Here is a 13,838-nt window from a genome sequence, read left to right as displayed (position 1 = left end):
GTGTGAAGGAATGTGTCTCCATTTCTTGTACTTTTTTTGCACAATTATTTTCTGTTGGTTTGCCTTGTCAAACTTATGAGCAATAGATTTTGTTTGATATTGATATATTTAATTTTATTATGTTTTATCTCCATCTCTTGGAAGACTTTTATTTTCTAATTTAAAACAGAAAGAAGGTGGATCCAGAAAGGTAAGGACATGGGGAGGAGTAAAGGGTGGGAAAACTATAAACATGTCATATTGTAAGACAAAAGAATATATTTTCAATATAAAAGGGGAAATGGATAGAGAAGTAAATGAATGTGGTTGGGCAAGTGCTTTTGTGGTCATTTGAAATGTTCTTTGGGTATTTACCCAAGAATGGAATTTCTGGATTTTGAAATAGATTGTTGCCTATCTTTCTGAAGAGGCACCGCATTGATTTTCATTGTATTTCCATATGTTGCACGCCCAAAGACAATTGAAGGAGTGGTTCCTTTTATCCGCATCTTCACCAGAATAAGTTGTCACTAGTTTATTTATCTTTGCTATTTTCATGAGTATAAGATAAAATCTCAATGTAGTTTTGATTTATATTTTCCTAAATTCTAAGAATGTTGCATATTTCTGTAAGTTTGTTTCTCCGTGTTTTGAATTTTCTTTATTTAGGTCTGTATCTACATTTTAATGGGACTACTGAAATTCTTGATACTAGTTTTCTGAGTTCTTCGTATATGGTTTAGGTATTATCCATCTAAACAATATGTAGTTGACAAAAATCTTTCCCCATTCTTTGTGCTAAAGCTTGGTCCAAATGATGTTAACCCTTGCTATACAGCAAGTTATTTATTTCATGAGGTCTCCATTATTGTTGATCTTAGTGTCTGTACTAATGGTGTTCAGAAGAATTTCTTTATGACTTAGAGTTCCTGGCTATTCCCAATCTTTTCTTCAGTGTATCTGGATTTATGTTGAAGTTCTGATCAATTTGTGTAGAATAATAAGTACCAGTGTATTTGGATGCTTCTGCATGCTGCCATCAAGTTAGAGCAGCACCATGTGTTGAATTTGTTGTATTGTTTCCAATGTGTATTTCTGGCTTCTTTATCAAATAGCAGGTGTTTATAAGTGTATGGATTTATGCATGTAATTCAAAACAAGTTCATTTGATCAATGTGTCTGCTTTTAGGCTAATACCTTGCTGTGTTTATTTTTAAAGTTTTGTAGTCCAACTTAAAATCAAGAATAGTGAGCCTTCCAGCATTCCTTTATTGATTAAGATTTATTTATGGGTCCAGTTTTTATTTTTATTTGCCTATCTGTTATATTTTTAGTTTTTATATGAAGTTTAGAATTGTTTTTTAAGACCCAAGAAGAACTGTGCTAGAGTTATGATGGGTATTCTGTTGAATCTGTAGATTGCTTTTAGTATGATGACCATTTTTACTATGTTAATCCTATCAATCCTCCAGCATGAGAAATATTTCCATTTTCTGATATCTTCTTCATTATATTTCTTCAAACACTTGAAGTTTTCAATATATAAAGCTTTCACTTGCTTGGTTACAGTTACTTCAAAATATTTTATATTATTTGAGGCTATTGTGAAATGTGTTTTTCCCTTATTTCTTTCTCATTCCATTTTTTTATTTGTATGTAAAAAGGCTCTTTATCTTTTGTGAGTTGACTTTGTATCCAACTACTATAATCTAAGTGTTTAAGAGGTGTAGAAGTTTCCTGGTATAAATTTAAGGGGTGACTTTTATATATTATCATATCACAACAAATAATCATTGTTTGATTTCCTCCTTTCCAATTTGTATCCAATTGATCTCTATTAGTTTTTTTATTGATGTAGTTCAGTGATTCTCAGGCTTTCTAATGCTGTGAACCTTTAATAACGTGTCTCATGTTGTAGCGACACTCCAGCCATAAGATTATTTCATTGCTACTTTCTAACTGTGATTTTGCTACTGCTATGAATCTTAATGCAAATATCTGATATGAAGCGTATCTAATGGTGTTCCCTAAAGGAATTGCTACAAGTAGATTGAGAATCACTGTGTGTCTATTGAAAACTTAAAGGCTATATTGAATAGATAGAGAGTGAAAAACAGTATCTTCCTGTCTTGGTTTTTTTTGGGGGGTGTGCGTGCGTGTGTGGAATTGCTTCAGTTTTTCTCCATTGAAGTTAATGTTGGCTATGGCTTTGTTTTCAACTACCTTTATTATGTTGAGGTATGTCTCTCATATTCCTAATCTCTCCAGAGTTTTTACTATGAAGGGGTGTTGGATTTTGTCAAAGGCCTTTTCTGCATCTAATAAGATGGTCATTTTTGTTTGTATTTTTTTGTCTTTGAACTTCTGCTTGCTTATATGTTGGAGTATATTTATTCATTTTTCATATATTCAATCATGCCTACATCTCTTGGATGAAACCTACTTATTCATATTGATTATCTTTTTGATGTGTTCTTGGATTTGTTTTAAAACTATTTATTGTGATTTTATTTACATCTTCATTCATTAGCAAAATTGGTCTATAGTTCTCTTTGTTTATTCTTTATGTTGTTTGGGTATCGGGGTAACTGTGACCTCATAAAATAAATTGGGCAATGTTCACTTTGTTTCCATTTGTGATATAGTTTGAGGAGTATTGGTATTAACTCATCTTTGAAGGTCTTTTAGAACTTCTAAGACATTCTGTTTCTTCCCTCAAATCATCAGGGTCTAGTTTTTTTTTTTCAGAGAAAGGGTTGGGATATTTTTAATGACTGCTTCTGTTTGACAAGGGTTTATCGACCTGTGTAAATTGCTTATCTGGTCTTGATTTAAGTTTGGTAAGTGTTATGTATTGAGAAAATCATTCATTTTTTTAATATTTCCAATTTTGTGCAGTACTTTTTATATGCATGTCATTAGGAGTCTTTGGATTTCTTGGTGTCAACTGTTATGTTGTCCTTATTGTTTCTGATTTTGATAAATTTGATATTCTTTATCTGACCTTTAATTCATTTTGATTAGTGTTTCTCAGTTTTATTGATTTTTGTCTAAGAATCAACCCTTTGTTTCATTGGTTCTTTTCTTCTATTTTATGTATCACAGCCCCGAGTTTCATTATTTCTTGCCATTTGGGTGTGCTTTCTTCTTTTTGTTATAGAATTTTCAGATTTACTATTAAGTTACTAGTATGAAATCCCTCCAATTTATTAATGCAACACTGACTGGTATGAACTGCTTCTTAGAATCATCCTATAGGCTTGGGTACGTTGGTATTCATTTTCACTCGGTTCTGTCAAGTCTTTATTTTCTTTCTTAATTATTGTCTTGACCTACATTTAATTAAGTAGTGAGTTGTTCAGTTTCTATTAGCTTGTAAGTTTTCTGTTGTTTCTGCTTCTGTTGGTATCCAGCATTAATCTGTGGTGGTCAGATAGGATACAGGATGTTAGTGCAATTTCCTTGTGTCTGATGAGACTTGCTATATATCCAGTGATATAGTAAGTGTTGCAGAAAGTTTCAAGGGGTACTGATAAGAAGGTATATATTTTAGTGTTTGGGTGAAACATTCTAAACATAATTATTAGGTCCATTTGTTCCAAAATGTATGCTGACTCCATTTACTTTCCATATTTCCCCCAGTTCAAATTTTATTTACTAATTCTATTTATGCTTTCAGGTCTTAAAGTGCATTATTTCTTTTCTACCACTGTTTGAAATTTGTCTTTTCATACATTTATTTAAGGGTTTTATTCATTCTTTAAGGACCTTTATCATATTCATAAGTCTATTTTAATGTCTGTTTCTGGTACTTCATCTATGTTACAATATCCAGGGCCTGTTATGGTAGGGTTGCTGGGTTATAGTGTAGACTTATTGTCCCTGCAGTTATTGGTTAAGTTTTAATATTGGTATCTAGGCATATATAGAGAGATTTAAAAGGTTTGTAATTCTAGGTGCTTTTATTGAGTCTTGTATTTTTTTTTTGGGTGGCCATTTTCTGTTGCTATCTCTGTCTCTTATGAGAATATGGTGACTATGTATTTCCTGGTAGAAAATTAAGAAATTCTTCTGTCATCCTGTTTGGTCAAGTTTACTCGTACTGTGTTGAACCACTATGGGTAAACAACTTAAGAAAGAAAGGATTTAATCTTATTGTTTGTTTGTGTGTTTTCTTTTTCTTTCTTATCACAGTTCTTCATCAAAGGAGGCCAGGATAGGAACTCAAATCAAGGTTCTTGAAGGCAGGAACTGAAGCAGAGTCCATGGAAAAGTGATGCTTCCAGTGGTGTACTCTACTTGCTTTGTTATACAACCCAGGATCACCTTCCCAGGGCTAGCAACACACAATGGGCTGTTCCCTCCCATATCCATCAGTGATTAAGAAAGGTCCCCACACACTTTCCTACAACCACATCTTATGTAGGCATTTTCTCAACTGAGGCTCTCAGCTTTCCAATGAGTCCAGTTTGTGTCAAGTTAACCTAAATTAACCAGCACACATTTTGGCCACTGAAAGTTTAGGCAAAATATGTTTCTTGATATTGGGAGCTGGCATATTTGAATGGATGGGGCAAGGCTGTTGAGGACGAGAGGAAGGCAGGATGTTTCACCCAGAACTGCTTAGTCTTTGGAATAGAGACAGAGAATGAGAAGAGGACACAGTAGGTAATATATTACAAAGCTGGAGGGGAGGCTGAGTCAGTGGACTCTCTTAAGAGATTATGGATGAAAGGAACTGGTAAATGCTTCTGCCAAACTTTTAGCAAGTCTGAATTGGGTGCCTATGTTTAAGAGGCAGTATTGATTATCATGGTAAATACTTGAAAATAGCTTATATTCCACTTGGAAAGGCAAATAACAACAAATTAAACAAATGAATATATATTATCATGGAAACGTTCATGTTTTAAAGAGAATAATACACAGTGAATATAATACGTGCTGGGAGGTCCAGAGAATAGAAGGAGGATGCAGTCTGTGTCTGCATTTCATGATGCTATAGAACCAACCCAGGGAAACTGGTGGTAGCGTTTCTGAATTTTGTGAGGGAAGAAAATTTCAGGCAGTAGAAGAATGATTATAAAGGTTCAAAAGCAGGCATCCTAAGACAGATAGGGCCAATAGGGAGAAGTAAAGAGATAAAAGTAAGATAAGAAGAGATAAACACTAAGGTTGGATAAGTAAAAAGCCTTAGTAAACCTCAAGGGGCACGCTATTCAACTCTGATGATCTGACAGTTAGGCCTCAGGCCTTCTCAGTGCATGTGTGAGAGGCAGGGGACATAGACTAAATGATGATACATTTTATGTGTTAACTTGACCTGGCCAAGAAATATACATACATGCAACACCATGCGATTTAGGAATATTTTTCTGAGGATGTTTCCAGAGGACAGTAATATCTGAAATTGCTGACTGAATAAAAAGAACCCTAATTCACCAGCAAAATGTGCTATTAACTACCTTTGTGAAAAAAAAAGACTGAAAAGATGGAAGAAGCATTCTCTTTCCTTTGAACTAGTCCATATCCTTTCTCTGCCTTCGAGTCTCACAGGTTCTCTGGTCTTTTGAATTCAAGACTTAATTATCACCTCTGTCCTATTTGCCACCTTTGACTAACTACACAGCTATATTTGGGCTTTTTCTTTTAGATCTTCAGGCTCTGAACTGAGCCACTCAATTTGAATGATTCTTAACCTTTCAAGAGGCTTTTGGGACATCTCAGACTATGTCATTGAAAAAGCCAATAACCGTAACAAATATCATATACTTTATACCTAAATGTGTTAACATAATCTATATTGATATCTGTATCTTTTTCTTCATTGCATTGTGCTTCTTTGGTCATAGCTCTTAGATATTAAAAAGAAATCACAGAATAAAAGTGGTGACTCTCCTTAGGGTGTTATCTCAGAGGAAGTTTAATAATTATGAGACAATTCTTTTAAAAGAAATACAATTATGATGTTTATTAGTACTTTTCAATGTATTATTCATGCAAATCACCTTAAGATCTTATTAAGATCTAGATTATAATTCAATAATATGAACTTTGAATTTCTAACTAGCTCCTATACAATGCTGAGGCTGCAACCTGACAATCATATGTTGAGCAGTTAGAAAGTACTGAATTATTTCTATTATCTTTATTTTCTTTTACTACATACATTTATTTAGTGAATGTGTGTGTGTGTGTGTGTGTGTGTGTGCTTGATGTGCTTAGCCTATACACACCATGTGTACATGTCAGAGGACAACCAACCAATAGGAATGCATTATCTCCTTTCACCATTTGAGTCCCAGAAATCAAAATCAGGTCTTCAGGCAGCCAGGGCCTTTAGCCAATGAGTAATCTTGTCAGCTCCGTTTCCTTATTTTTAAAGATAAAGGTTACAAAACTAATAGTATGTAATTTTGGATAATGTGACACACTCCTCACTCTCTGTTTATTTGTATGTGTCTGGACTTAACAGACATATATAATTTGTAAATTTTAGATGCCTTTGTTTTCTAACAGGTATGGATTTAACAGTTCTGGATTGTACTCAGTAGATGATACTAGTTCATCCAATCACGTAACAGACAAGCAATTCAATTCTGTGAAGTGTTCATATAGGGAAAGCATCAGAAGACATTGTCTTTTTGATATGTTATAGCATAAATATGAAACTGAAATTTATATATAAGCAGTTACAAAGTCAGTTCTATACATGTTTAGGTTGAAAACCGTGTGTGTGTGTGTTTGTATAAGTAAGTGTGTGCGTAAAACAATGGTTGATATCTCTCAATCAGTTCTTTTCTATATAAATCCTCAATAGTAACTTTACTTTTACAAAAAGTAAGTAGAGGACTTTCATTATTTTCAATGTATGGATTTTTACCTTCTGGAATGAAGCTCCGTTTAGAATAGCCCTATCTCCCACCTACCAAAAAGAGGACAATCATCCTTAATTAACTTATAAAGCTCATCAGGGATAAGCATCAATTTGATTTATTAATAAGCCTCTAGAGAACAAATTAGCTTCCTTAGCAATTCCTGACATGTTTTGAGCCCTAGCACAAACAAATTTCTCCTGCCAGCTGCCGAGTTCTCTTTGATAAACAAAATTCTATAACCAGAGAAAGATTAACAATAGCATATGTATCACAATATTTGCACAACTATAGACATGTTATGAATGACTTCAATATAATAATGTATTTCTGTTTAAATAATGGAAAACCCAGAGAATTTAGCTGATATCTGCAAATTTCCAGCATCGTCTAATGATAGATCCGAATATGACAGACCAATCTTTCGATGTGTTAATCTATGTGAACTATTTCTATCCCTCACTTCATTTGTGAAATTCAAATTCTTTTAACAAACCTGACCTGTACATTATACACTTACAGTTGAGTTGGATACCCAATTGTTAAGTATAAAAATTTATTTCTTCTTATTATAGTTGGACCTGAGATACCATCCACATCTTCATGAGTTTGAAAAGTTTTTTCCCAGTTCATTGGAGTATTTGGGGGGTTATGAACTCTTTGGGACATGTGAATTCTTTGGACAGTGGTGATGGGGTTACTGGGTTTGGGTCATAAAGGTGATATCTGTTTCTAGTTGTAGCAGGAAATTTCTGATTCCCAATGTGCTGCCTCTGGCTTCTGTCGCCATTGAGCAATTTGCTCTAATTATCATGCTTTCACCAATAATGTAACCTTCAAAATGTGAGTCTGACTTAATCTTTTTCCTTTAAGTTCCTTCTATCAGGAACTTTGGTCAAAATAAGAAAATAAATTATGAAATCCCTTTGCAAATTTCATGAATATAATGAAAATAAACTTCATGATGTAATTAATATGAATAGAATATATATCATGCATGTAGTTTCAAGAATGTTTTCATGAACACAAAATAATCACAACTGGAGCATCTAATTTATTACATTTCAATAACAGCTAGTAACATATGTACTTTAATATTTTAAGTAAGTAGATGGTAAAATTTTAGTAGTAGTTTTTCATGTTGTAGTTCCCTGAGATGACAGTGTGATTCATTGTAAAGATCCCGTGTAGAGAGAACTCAGCATCTTTTTCTCTCCTTTCTCTCCCTCATTTTCTAACACTCTTTCTCTGTCTGAAGGAGAAAATTCCTACTAGGTCTGCAGAGATTTAGACTCATTGCTAGGCTGAAATTCTAAATATATCCATATCTCTTTGAGCACATAAAAATATTATGTACACTTGAAGAAAGCTAAGGACTGAAGTTAAATATGGTACTATTCTGAAACAAGTAAACACTTCTGATCATAGTTTATTCTAGAGTTAAAATTGGAGATAAAAGACAAACTATGTTTATCTTATGTTTATATTAAGTTTAGATTTCTTTTATTTTTCTCTTTTTCCTCTGACTTTATTTTTCTTATGTGTTCGACCTATCAGCTGGTTTATTTTATTTCATTTTACTGAATAGCTTAAATTACTATTTAGATAAAAAAGATAGTGACAAATGTATTCAAGTAGTATTGCAGTGGGGTGGTACACTCTTTAAAGCAACACTCTGACTATTGAAATAAAACTTCAAATATCCCATTTTACTTTTCCAGGATGTGTTTCCTGTCAATGAAGGAAGTAGAGTAACTTCTGCAAGGATGCCATCTGTTTGGCATTTGTTCAGAAGTGTCAGTTTAAATTTTTCCAATTTTACTCTATTGTGGTCAAGGGACCCTCTTTATAGGAAAATATTTACAGCTAATAGTGTGCCTTACAAATGTATTTTTTTTTTTTTTTGGTTTTTCGAGACAGGGTTTCCCTGTGGCTTTGGAGCCTGTCCTGGAACTAGCTCTGTAGACCAGGCTGGTCTTGAACTCACAGAGATCCGCCTGCCTCTGCCTCCCGAGTGCTGGGATTAAAGGCATGCGCCACCACCGCCCGGCCAAATGTATTTATTTTTTGATTACCAATTGGTTTATAACCAGGGTGATTTATTCAGTAGCACTTTATTTCATTTTTGCTTGAAATGTCTCATGGATAGGATTTTCATTAGTGTTTTTAGAGTAGTATCACACTGATCATTTTAGCTTGAAATAGCTGCTTTTTCTTCTTAAAGCACTGCTGAAATTTTAGAATTAGAATCAGTATTTTACACACGGAAGTCAAGGAAATTTGATCCAGAATTATGTCTCATATCATCAGTTACTCTATGAATATGTAAATCTGCTTATACATGGATTCTTCTGTTATCTCAGCCTTTTTTTTTCCAATTTTGTTTCATGTACTTAAAAAGTAGAGTTTTCTCTCCTGTAGTGCATGACAACGATAGTTTTCCTCCCCCTGCACTCCTCCCAGCTACCCTCCACCTCCTTTCTCCCCAGATCCATCCTCCTGTTTCCTCTTCAGAAAAGAGCAGGCTTCCAAGAGATGACACCCAAACATGACAAAGCAACATAAAATAAAACAAGACCAAAGCCCTCAATTTGAGGTTGGACAAAGCAACCCAATAAGAGCAGAAAGTCTCAATAGCAAAGAAGTCAGAGTTACAGCTGCTCCTATTATTAGGATTCCTACAAAACACCAAGCTAACAGCCACAATATATACACAGAGGACATAGTGCAGTCCTACGTATGTCCCATGATGGCCAGTCTCTGTGAGACCATGTAAACTCTGCTTAGTTGAGACTTTCATTCCTTCATCTTCCCTTTCAATATGGTACCTTTCTGTATGGGTCTTACATAGTATAGTGGTTCACTCTTATTTGTCAAGAACCTTTCACCTGGCCTGAGACTTGTGGGCATTCTCTGACTCAGCTGTTTGCAATAAATAGCGAAGAGTTCTTAGCACAGCCACCATATTGAGCCTTTGAGTTAGCAGGATGTTCATCTCTGTTTCAACCAATAGAAATCTCCACTTACTTTAGCAAGCATCGGTATTATGCCTCCTAGATTGCTTTGTCTGTGTTTGGTTCTACCTCTGAAAACTCTGACACCAGCACACACTGATCAATTGCTCACTCAAAATCATGGGAAAATCTCTCATACTTTTTCGTTTTATTTTGTGGGGCACAAAGGGAAAATTATTTCCTTTGTGCCATACTACTCTTTCTTTCTGTGCTTTTTCGTTTAACCCAAAGCGTTGTTCAATGCTTGCTCACTTTCCTGTCCTTTCCTTCATTATCTAACTTTGATTCCATTTTACTCTTCATAATTCCAGCTCTTTAAATAATTCTACTCGTGAGTATATTTGCCCCTCATTCCGACCGTGGTCAGAAGTGTGGCAGTGCCCTGTGCTGAGGTATTCTGCGGGCCATGAACTCCTATTCATACTGCAGAAGAGTTAAAGGAGGCAGAGAACATTTGCAAGGAAAAAACTACTTCTATACTTTTGAAATCATTTCAAGCAGAACACAGGTGCTGTGTGTTCCATAAACACTTTCGTGTAATATAATATGCACTGAATTGCCACTTTTATTGCTCACAAATGGAAGAAAGAAGTAATAGCTGAGGAAATGAAAATTACTGACCAATTCTGTTGATTATATACATTTGCTATAGGATATTCTGTACTGTGCCTGAGGTGGATCCACCCAACCATTCCCAGGAGGAGAAAAATTATAAAGTCACCATTTCCAGGATACTCTGAACTTTTAAAATAGAAATAAATAGATTTTTATAAATGTTTTCCTTAACCCTGATAAAATAAAATGTTCTTAGCAGGGTGTCTGGTAACAAACTGTCTTCTGAAATTGTGACAGGACATTCCACATGCCTACTGGCCATTTAATTTAATGGAATTTTTATTAGTGTATACACACTAGTTATTTAATCCACAGGGGTCTTTGCAGGTATAAGCACAAAGAAAAGAAGAAAGAAAAACTCAAAGCTGCAATTTCAGTTTTTTTTTTAAAAAAATTAAATACTTACATTTTGTATTCATTTATTTAAATTGCATTCCCACTAACATGCTTTTCTAAAGCCTTAGGTAAAATATCACTCTTAACAAGTTCAAGCCAATATACAATGGAAGGGATTTGTTTTTTAAATCATTTATTTCTAACCCAAAGAAAGAATTGTTAGAAACACCTTGTGATTCCATTTAATCAGCCAGATAAAAAGGTAACTCCAGACAAACAGAAATAAATTTTGTATTTCTTACACTTTGCCTTGTAGCCATTTTCTTCTGATTCCAATAACACCAAATATGAGTGTCATAACTCAATATCATACACGTATTGTTATATTTAACATTCATAAATACATCCAGTAAAAATGCAAGATTTTCTGAAAGATTTAAAAGGAATTCTACTTTGCCTGATTAAAAGCAGAAACTCCACAAATTGCTCCAAAGAGTCTGTATAACCATTAAAATAGCATGCTAAAAATTCTCAGTTTTCGCCGGGCGATGGTGGCCCACGCCTTTAATCCCAGCACTCGGGAGGCAGAGACAGGTGGATCTCTGTGAGTTCGAGGCCAGCCTGGTCTACAAGAGATAGTTACAGGACAGGAACCAAAAGCTACAGAGAAACCCTGTCTCGAAAAATCAAAAAAAAAAAAAAATTCTCAGTTTTCTCTTACCTCTTTTTCTCTTTGTTTTTCAAATATTTCTTAAACTTTAACTTAAATGTTTTAAATTAACTAACTGTTAAGTTTTTCTGAAGGCTTCATTGGAAGATGACTGAAGTCTGCAGGATGACTCAGGAGATAAAGGCACTTGCAAGCAAGCTTAAAGATGAGAATTTGAACCCTAGAACCCACATAATGGAAGAACAGAACTGACTCTGGCCACTTGTCCTCTAACTTTCACAAGATTGTGGAATGCATGCACACACAAACACACATTTAAACAAACTCACATGCACATATACACATATGTACACATGCATATGCACACACACAAACACACATTTAAACAAACTCACATGCACATATACACATATGTATGCTACACTGATGAAACGTGCCAAGCCACATGGCTAAATATATAAAAAGAATTATGGGTTAATTTAAATTGTAAGAGCTTGCTAATAATAATCCTAAGATGATGGGCCAAACAGTTTATAATCAATATAAGCCTCTCTGTGTTTCTTTGGCACTGAAGGACTGTGGAAATAGATAGGCCAGAAACTTTAGTCTACAACTTTGGTAAACTGCATGAAATTACATAACATTAAATTACTTAAGAGCAATGTATTTTTTTTAAAAAAACTAATCCTATTTTTTTCTGAAATATACCAATAAAATATTAAGTGTACCTTTACAGGGCTGGAGAGATGGCTCAGAGGGTAAGAGCACTGGCTGCTCTTCCAGAGGTCCCGAGTTCAATTCCCAGCAACCACATGGTAGCTAGAACCATCTGTAATGAGACCTGGTGTCTTCCTTGCCAGCAGTACATTGTATGCTTAATAAATGAATAAATATTTTTTAAAAAAGTGTACCTTTACAGCAGCAAGAACAGCAAACAAACACAGAGCTAAACATGGGTACTACTTCTAAAATACACAGCACAATATTCTGAAGAATAATAATCTCACAAAGCAGAGAAAGGTGACTGAACTCCATGTGTGTCCTTTCCTGGATATAGAGTGTATCCAGGATAAAATGTAAGAAGTAAGAACCAAGAAAAAATCTGCAGATATCAGGAGCTGTAAAAACCAAATGGGAAGTCTAAGAAGATTAGGTTGTCTAGACTCCAGGCAGCCATGAAGGCAAGGAGCTTTTTGATAAATTCATAAACAAAGAAATCCCCATTCAATGCTTTCATGGATAGTGAGCAGTATAATTGGTTTAGATCAGTTTCTCTTTCTACATCTGTATTGATACATATATGCATAATATAATATCCAATATCTAATGCTAAAGAAAGAACCATGCAAACAGATAATTATCCAACTCTCAGAAAGATCTAAGGTGGTCGTGGAAAACCTCACAATTCCAAGTAATGATTACTTAGAAGAGCGTTGAGTAGCACACAGTGTGCTTCCTTAGAGACTAGTAGAAAAGGAGAACAGGCTAAACATGAATGTGCTCTTACACTGGAAAGTACAAAAGCAAACCATATATCTGAAGAAAGAACAAGCCTGTTTATAGTAATTCAAAGCCTTTAAACACATACATGATTAATGTACTCAGTTTAGCATCCAATAAAGTTCTGGCATCCAGTAGAAATGGCCATGCATATAAAAAGATGTAAAATTATGATCCATAGTGGGAGAAGAGGCAGACAAGAATTGATAGGTGATAGAAGTAGGAGACAAACTACAAAACAGTTGTTGGAGTATGGTGTATTTTCCAAAGTCATGTAGAATACGAAAAAAATAAAAACATCAAACAAAATTTCTTAGAGATGAGATGTGTTTGATGTTCCTTGCCCTTAATCCAGAATTTAGGAAGGAGAGGCATGGGAATGTTATACATAGCTCATATTACTTTATTGTATATACAGCAAATTTGTGGTCAGGCTGGGTTATATAAGTCTCCTTTTTAAAACAAAATAACCAAAAGAGATTGTTTATTGGCAGAAACCACAACAATAATTGTAGGCAGATGTAGGAATAAGTAAGTATCATGACACACCTTGTGCACATAATAGACAATTCAAAAATGTGATAAGATGAAGTAAGTAGCTACAAAAGGACTTAGGTTTCAACATAGCATGAAAGAATGTTTCTCACTTACTTGGGGATTCAGAGAAAAGAAATGGACTTCAAAGAGTAGAGTGTAGAAAGAATATTTGAACTAATATGACTATTAAAAAAGGTACAAGATTTATCATAAATTTAGGGAATCTACCACATAGCATTATGTTTTAGTAAGTCATATTTTGTTCAATTTCCACAGAGAAAAAAATTTAAATGCCTCACAATGATTAAAGTT

Source organism: Microtus ochrogaster, linkage group LG10, assembly GCF_000317375.1.
Source record: "Microtus ochrogaster isolate Prairie Vole_2 linkage group LG10, MicOch1.0, whole genome shotgun sequence".
Lineage (NCBI taxonomy): Eukaryota > Metazoa > Chordata > Mammalia > Rodentia > Cricetidae > Microtus > Microtus ochrogaster.
Note: the sequence above shows the minus strand (reverse complement) of the source record.